Source organism: Tympanuchus pallidicinctus, unplaced genomic scaffold (genome assembly GCF_026119805.1).
Source record: "Tympanuchus pallidicinctus isolate F22 unplaced genomic scaffold, pur_lepc_1.0 scaffold22, whole genome shotgun sequence".
Taxonomy (NCBI): domain Eukaryota; kingdom Metazoa; phylum Chordata; class Aves; order Galliformes; family Phasianidae; genus Tympanuchus; species Tympanuchus pallidicinctus.
Window position 1 is genome coordinate 39,451,052 of NW_026294739.1, and position 8,079 is coordinate 39,459,130.

The window sequence follows — 8,079 nt, forward strand, 5'->3', positions numbered from 1 at the left end:
TGCATATATCTTTTTTCAAATGGCAAAAGTCTGGACTGTTTCACACATCTGTCGGTACAAGATCCAAATCTTGGTAGCAAGCATAAACCAATCTGGAGGAAGCCTATGAAATACAAAGGCTAGCAAAAAGGAACATCTGGATTCCAAGATGAGAAAAGGAGTTTTTACACTGGAATTTCCTTCTCAGTTTTATATTTTGTATTATTTCATTCATACAGCATTTTTTATAGTCCTCAATTCAAATATGAATTAAGGTCAAGACCAAATCCCTGCTCATCTTTTTGACATTAGAACTTGCACTTAATTCATTTGCTATGAGCATGAAAGTCCTTGATACAAATACTAGTTATACACTGATACTGCTCACTTACAAAGTACTATTTTTCTTTCCCAATTTTGCTTCAGAATAAATCAAATTATAAAGTCCTTTTCAGGCAAAAACATATGGTCAAGTCATTGATTCTTTGGCAGAAATGATTTAGTTCTCAAACTACATAGAAATAATGTCAATTTTAACAAAAGTATAACCCTGCATACATTTTCAGAAGCTAACAGTGTTGGTGTTTTATTATTTGTGATCACTGAGACTTTGAAAAAAAGTAAAACTGTTTCAGATACGGATATAAATAGCAAAGCATTTTAAGAATGAAAATCCATCTTATGTGATTTTCCTCCTTTTTGCTACAGTCAGAAAATCATGTAAGGAATTAATGTTGGCCAGTACTTTTTCTCCATCCTAAATTCCTAATCAAACTGCCCACAGATGGGCCTATAAAACATTTGGTTTTCCAGTTCTCAGCTAATTGACACAGAATTCCAGTTCTTATAAATTCATGAGATTAATGCTGAGAATAGCATTCTCAGCTATTTTAGATGAAGCATTTGCTTTCCACAAATACTAACATAAAATATATTGCTTCTACAGATATTTCTGCAAGCATTGCTGGCTATAATATAAACAAATGTGAAATAACAGTTTGCAAACAGTGCAAAACTAAAATTGACATTTCGGTCCAAGCAGTTATTCACAGTTTGGAGAAATATTTGCTCAGCTGTGCCCCTGTAATCCACATAGCTTGGAATATGGCACTAGGCTACACCATTTCCAACTTTGATTTTTGGTCCTCATGACTGCACGGACTCTTGGTGCTGCATTTGCCAGTGCTGTGGTGGTTTCTGTACTCCCTCAAGAGCTTCTCCATTACATACATTAGCACATAAAAACGCTCCTGAAATCAAGTTCAACATGTTCTTTATTCTAACATACATAATACCTTTTATTAAGGGGCTTAGTAATGAGTTGGTGTCCTACTCCTGACAAACCAAATATGCAGAGCTAAACCTCTTTAGCTGCAAAGCCACTTCTGAGATCCAGTGATTCTGAGTAACTGAGCAACATGGAAGAATTCAGTCTATCTTCACATGGAGAATAGTTTCATGAAATCCAACAAGGATTAAGATTTCTCCAGTAATACTACTAGTGACACCTCATTATTCATGTATTCTCCAGGCTTGTTACAGAGAGGATGGTGAAGCCTAATTCCTGTGAAAACTCCCATACACTACTCATTAGAATCCTTGGAGACTGCTTACACCTCCATTGTTTCTACTGTGTTCAGTTTCAGTGAAACTAAGCCAGGTGGAAATTAAGGCTCCATTTGACCTACTAGCTTCCTACTAGCTTTTTCTGTTGGAAAGTTTAAGGACAGTGATAACCTTCAACATTTAAATCGTTGCCTTCTTAGTGTGATTATTTCACTAGAGAGAAGAAACGATCTATGGCTGAGTTTAAGCCAAAAGGAAGAAACATTCATATGATGAATGCTTCCACTCAACAATTCCAGACAAGTTTATGCAAGTATTTGTTTGGTAATATCTGTACTTTAAAAGATGGATTTGCATAGAAAAATAGGCTTGAAAAAGAACCTGGCTTGCTACTTGACTCCAGAGAATAAACTCAATTAATATTACTGCTTTGTATATTGGATGAACTGCACAAATTAAAAAGAGCATGTCTAAAAAGAGGATTGTAACTGCTTGCCTCTGCTTTCAGAAGATGATTATTCAGATAGGAGATGATTTGTGCAGATCATGAAAGATGCACATCAGCATAATCACCATGGTGTCATCGTTAAACATAAGAAGATCATACAATTTCTCAGCCACTAGCAATAGTTCATCATACAGATGCCAGCAATAAGTAGCTTTTCATCAAGCAAACCTCTGAAGCTGCAATAGCCAATTTTGAGATCTCAGTGGATATAAACCATGTGCGATAATCTGATGGCAACAGATTGCTTACAAAGCTAATAGCTGTATTATGCTGCAGCAGATGTTCAGGAAAAGCACCAGAATCTAAAAAGCAGCAATCCTTCCTGCCAAATGATCAATTAGGTTTCAGACCGGCGATTTCATTTTGCCGTTAATATATAAAACAACCATCACTAATATTTTTGCTTATATCCAAAAATTATTTCCTGTAAAGTAGACAAATGCCTTGAAAAGACAAATTTTGAGATGCAGAGGGGCATGAACTCAAATCTTATATCCCAGATGACTGCTCTAATCATTACGTACTGTTGGTACAAGAAGTACCTCTCAGTTATTACTGATACTTGAGTCCTATTCACTTCTCTATTGGAAAGAAACTGGCTTTGAACAATGCACCACAAGATGTGTCTGGACTTCCAAGTTTGAAGAGCTACCATTTGGACACAGACCTCTGCCAAGCATTTCCACCTGGATAGCAGCTCTTCTGGACCTCGCAAGTTCTCTTCCTCTTGCACTAAATATGGAATCTTGAATTCTGAACAGTGGAAATAAACAGGCATCTGATACCTACACTTTTCAGAGTCTGACTTGTAGTCTCCTCATTACACCTTGTCCTTCATAGTAAAGTGCAAATACACTGAACAACAAGAGGAAAGGCCATGAAATATGAAATAAGTTTTCAAGGAAAACAGTTTACATCTCGTCTTCAAGATTTTGTTTTCCAAACTCATTTGAAGACAAAATCAAAAAGTACAGTCTGAAGGCAGCACCAAGCTATTTAGTGACCACTTTGTTAAAGTGGAAGACTACTTATCTTATCGACAGTTCATCTTAGCCCAAAGGAGACAGGACAGGGGAAACCAACTTCTATCTTTTATGAGTCAATGAGACGGCAAAATTTTGAACTCTGCAAACAGAATTCGATGATGCTACTGTGTTGGAAGCTCAACAGTAAATTTATATTTCTAGGAGCCAGATATTTAATCTAACATGATTGGTATCCTTACTGTTCCATAAATTTGATTTCCAAAGGAATAGCTTGCTCAAGGTAGGTTTGACAAGCAGAGACTGTTATAAACACGCCCCAGAACTGCTCACATTTTATTTACTGGAGAGCATCTGGTGACTTGCTGAGAGATCTGCCATGCACACAAGACATGACTATAGTGCAATCTATGGAATAAGGTTAGCATCTAAGCAGAACGCACTTTGGTATAGTCTAAGCAATAACAGTAGTATCCAACATGGAAAAGAAAAGAAATAACTGAAAAATCCACAAGTAAAATCCACAGGATAATATCAAGAGATGGTGAAAAAACAGGGAAACGGGAAGCATTTACTTGTGTGTCTACAATTAGAGTTGCATTCATTCATGTACCTATGGTTAGACAACTATAAGAGCAATCTCTACAAGGAAGTGAGAAGTTAGACACGGACATAAATGGCAGTTCATATTAAGGTATACACAGTGATTTAGTAAGTATTTCTCAAAACCACAATGTTTTGTTGATCTGTCCACAGTGGTCAGTTGACTGGAAAGATATTGTTTTGACCCCTGAACAACAGGCTAGGAGATAAGAGCATTACTGTTGTCTCTACAATAACCTTGTAGCAGCTACTTAAGAAGAACATTAAGGCAGTACTGTAAGAAACCTTTTGAGAGCAGAACTGTTACCTACAAAAGTTAATAAGCTGCTTCCTACTGATGTTTCCAAATACAATAAAATAAAGTTTAGGAGATCAGGGGACATGCAAACAACATATTTAAGAAAACACCGAGACAGGACTGTGAAATCAGTGTCAGTCACTGCTGCTTTTAGAAAATGCTTTTCATTCATATCCACACTTAAAGAGCATGCTTTCTTCCTGTATCCAATGCTAGATAGATACCCACACAGAAAGCATTGATCTAGGCTCATATTCTGTTCTAATTTAAGCAGACATGTTCTTATCTCTTGATGAAGTTGTTTGTCCATCCAGCTACAGAATATGACTGCTTGTCAGCACCACAGGTTAGCTTTCCACCCATATACTACCAGGATCTGCTCCTGATACTGTTACGAAGCTGGAAGAGTGGCTATGCAGTTTAGGTTATCAATAATTTGCCTGGAACATGGAGTGGAATTCAATTCCTTAGAATTCCACCAAATTATGTGATGGTTTTTGTTGTTGTTTGTTTCCTTTTTTGTTGTTGGTTTGGTATTTGTTTTTTTATTGGTTTTTATTGAATTTGGATTTTAATTTTTATCTTACAAAAATCTTTCTAGACATCAACATTAGACATAAAGCTGCTACAGATGGTAAAAATCATAGAAATATATCATGCAATTATCTGCATATTAAACCTACGCAAGAACATCTGAAGCTCCTAATTCACAGGTATCACAATGTGTCAACAGTTTTGCCATTGCCAAACATCTTATAACCATTTATTTCTTGCAGCTGTTTCTAAGGCACCTTAGAAACACAAACACATCCAGCTCCACATCAGTAAAACTTTACAATTAAGGAAGCTATCCTACACACTATTTTAAGCCTGATAATAACTCCTTAGCTATTTCACTTCTGATCAATTACAACGGAAGTTCAAATAGCAGATGCCTAGGTGTAAAAGCAGTGGAGTTTAAGGATCTTTTTTTCCTTTCTAAAATTCAATGCTTTTTGCCATAACAGTGGCATTTTTTTAATAGAAAGATGGAAAAAGAGACAAAAGCATGTTTTGCAAAAGATGTTTCAAGTCATTAAGATAGAGTGAAAGATACTGAAAGTGTCTATCCAGTCAATTACATCCACTTTCCATCATATAGAAACACAGGGAGAAAGAAGTGTACAGAAAGAGAGAGATGTTAGAAAACCTTTACAAGCCCAAGAGGTTCTGGAATGACCTTACGACTGTTAGTCACTTAAATCAACTGTTAACTAAGGAGTTCAACAGAAATATTCATCTTATCATCTCACCCCAAGAGCAGACAACTGACATGGAAATAAAGCCACAGCATTGGCAAAGCTGCTAGACGTGGGTAAGCATTGAAGCCTATTAACTGGAATACAGCAGTGAGAAAGAATATTAGCTTCCTTCTAAAGTGGGCATGTAACTAACTCAGCCCACAGCAGAGGAAGCTTCACTCCCCAATGCTGCTGTTGCTGCAAAGGCAGGCAGTAAGGGTCACAAAACACTGGCATCCCAGCAGGTTTATCTAGTGGCAAAGGCAAACATCAAGATTTTCAAATACTGCTTCAAAATAGCAATGCTTGTCTAATATTTATCTTAAAACGATAGAGATGAATTTAATTTAAAGTGATGAAAGATCTCACGATGACTATTAACCACTGTGCATGCATTAGTCCCAGTACAAAAGTCCTCCTTGTTTTATGGGGTCAGGAAAGAGAGCAAATCTAGAAGTAGATCTCTAGGAATGCCTGGATCAAAGGTAATTCTGAGTACGTGTGGTTGAACTGTACAGAGAGCTCATGTTCTTTCTTAAAGTGCACTATAAGCAGTGAAATAAGGACCTTTCTTCAGCACTTAACCACAAGTAATTCTCACCTTCCCAATAAAATAAGTTTGCCTTAAATCAGAGCTTAAAGTAAGTACAGGCAATTTGCTAGCAACCAAATACACACACAACCAAATATCCAAACCATTTCCTGCCTTCTTTCCAGAACACACATTAAAGGACCATAGACAAGAATTTTTGAGCCCGAGGTGAAACAGACACTACAGGATAATGGATCTTGTTTTGTTTTCAGTTCCTAGAACTGATTGATTTTTCTGCCACCTACTGTCTTCATTATAACTTTGGTCCTCAGACCTGAAAAACATTATGCCTTCCATGTTCTGCTAAGAGGTCTATCATAACTTCCCTTAAGCTTCTGCTTTCCAGCCTTAAAGTTAATTAAACCTGATAGTAAAGAATACATTTATTTAACTTTACAGCCTGTTCTTAACCCTGCTGCCATTATGCTTCCACCATCAATTATGAAGATTCTGAAGTGGACAAAGGCACTGAGGGCTGCGTGGTGAGATGTGTCACTGAGTAGTTCAGTAGAGAAAGGAGAGCCCTCCAGATGAACATCAAGTACTAATGAAGGCCACAGCACACCTTGACCAGCATCAGCTGCTACATGACACTACTACTGCTCCCTGGCTGCACTGCCCCATGTTACAGATTACTGCCTTCCCTTTCCTGTCAGATTTGGCAGCTGTACAACCGCCATTGGGGTTTCCCAATCATCTCTACTCAAAATAGTTTGAGCATTTCAAAGAAGGTGATGATTAAGAAGGCAGTCAAATAGTTCTAGACTATGAAACACTTTAGAACTGGTTCAGAAGCAGGATGTAAAACATTCCATCATCTGTGAAAATGCAGTCTGCGTTTCCCAACTACAAAGGTCATGTGTTAGAAAAAGCTGTTCTGATTTATGATGTAAATACTACATTTTACTTCTGGTTTCAGTGAGCTTAGGCCTGTTCCTAATGGCAGACCAGTAAGACTAAGAACTAACTATATTATAACTTTGATTTTCCAATTTTGTAAAAGAACAGTTTTTCAACTGCTTTTTTTTTTTCCCCTCATTAAGAACACCAGAAAAGAATAACTTGGGTGCTGGCAGGGTGTCAGCACACCTCCCTAGAAAGGCCAACCACCCATACCAGTTTTTCTCTGCTTTGAAACATTTACATGGAATCCAGGAATTTCTGAACCTATCTTTAAGTTGTCATTCTGTTCTTTTGCTTTTTATTAAGCATGTGACAGAGCAAATAACTGAATGTATCTACTGAACTGACCTCAAATCCCTTCAAGTATTTTGTTCTTTGTTTTTAGATCTATTTATTTAAAAATTAGACCTGAAATATTAGTGTCCCTCCCAGGCATATAGAATATTCTGTTATCTGAGAACAAAAAGCTGCTCCCTACTCATCTGATTTGTTGTTTTGGTCCGAGCAGTATGCCAGTGCACTAGTTCACATTTACCATTAACTTCTTGATGCTTTCTGAAGCTCAAATGACATTACCCTTTAAGTACACAAGGCTATCATCATTCAGAAAGAGGCAGCACAAAAAGTCACTGCATATAAAGCTAAGGTACAATTAAGTAGTTAAGAAGAAAAAAAAGAATTGTGATCAACTTGCTCCCATTCACCCCTTCCGTGCAGAGCCCTGCTGGGGATGTATTGACTCTGACATTCCTCACAACACAAATTAGGATAGCAGGCAAGTTCAGGTCAGAAAGAATTCAGTTCAGGCTCTATTCTTTTGTTTCAGACAGGAGTCCCATGCATCACAAAAATTCATTTATGTCATACTATCTCTTACCGAAGTTTTGTTTTAAGTGATATCCTTTGAAACATCTCAGGCATCACGGACACCCTGCCCCTCCAAATTGTGATGTATTTGTTCCATAAGGTTAAAGCAGTGTGTATAATTGTCATCTCCATTTGAGTTCCAGTCTATTACAGCTGAGATGTCTTCGCTTTTCATTAGCTACCATTAGCTTTTACTGGCTCCCCTTAGTCACAAATACAAACTCAATTCCAGGAATATTTTCAACACAGATACATGTAGTGTAGGTGCACCAAAATAGATTTATTTAAAATTTGTAAAACTGGAATTTAACAACTGGGGATCTAACAAAAATGAATTTTTTATTTATTTATTTATTTATTTTTTAAAAAAAAGGTTATTTTTAGGAAAAAGTTAAAGCTTTTGACAAGAGGACTAAGCTAGCTCTCCTTAAATTGCTACTCCTTTTTTTAATATACAAAGTAAGGTACACTTTACTGCTTTGTTTTACATATAATTTTGC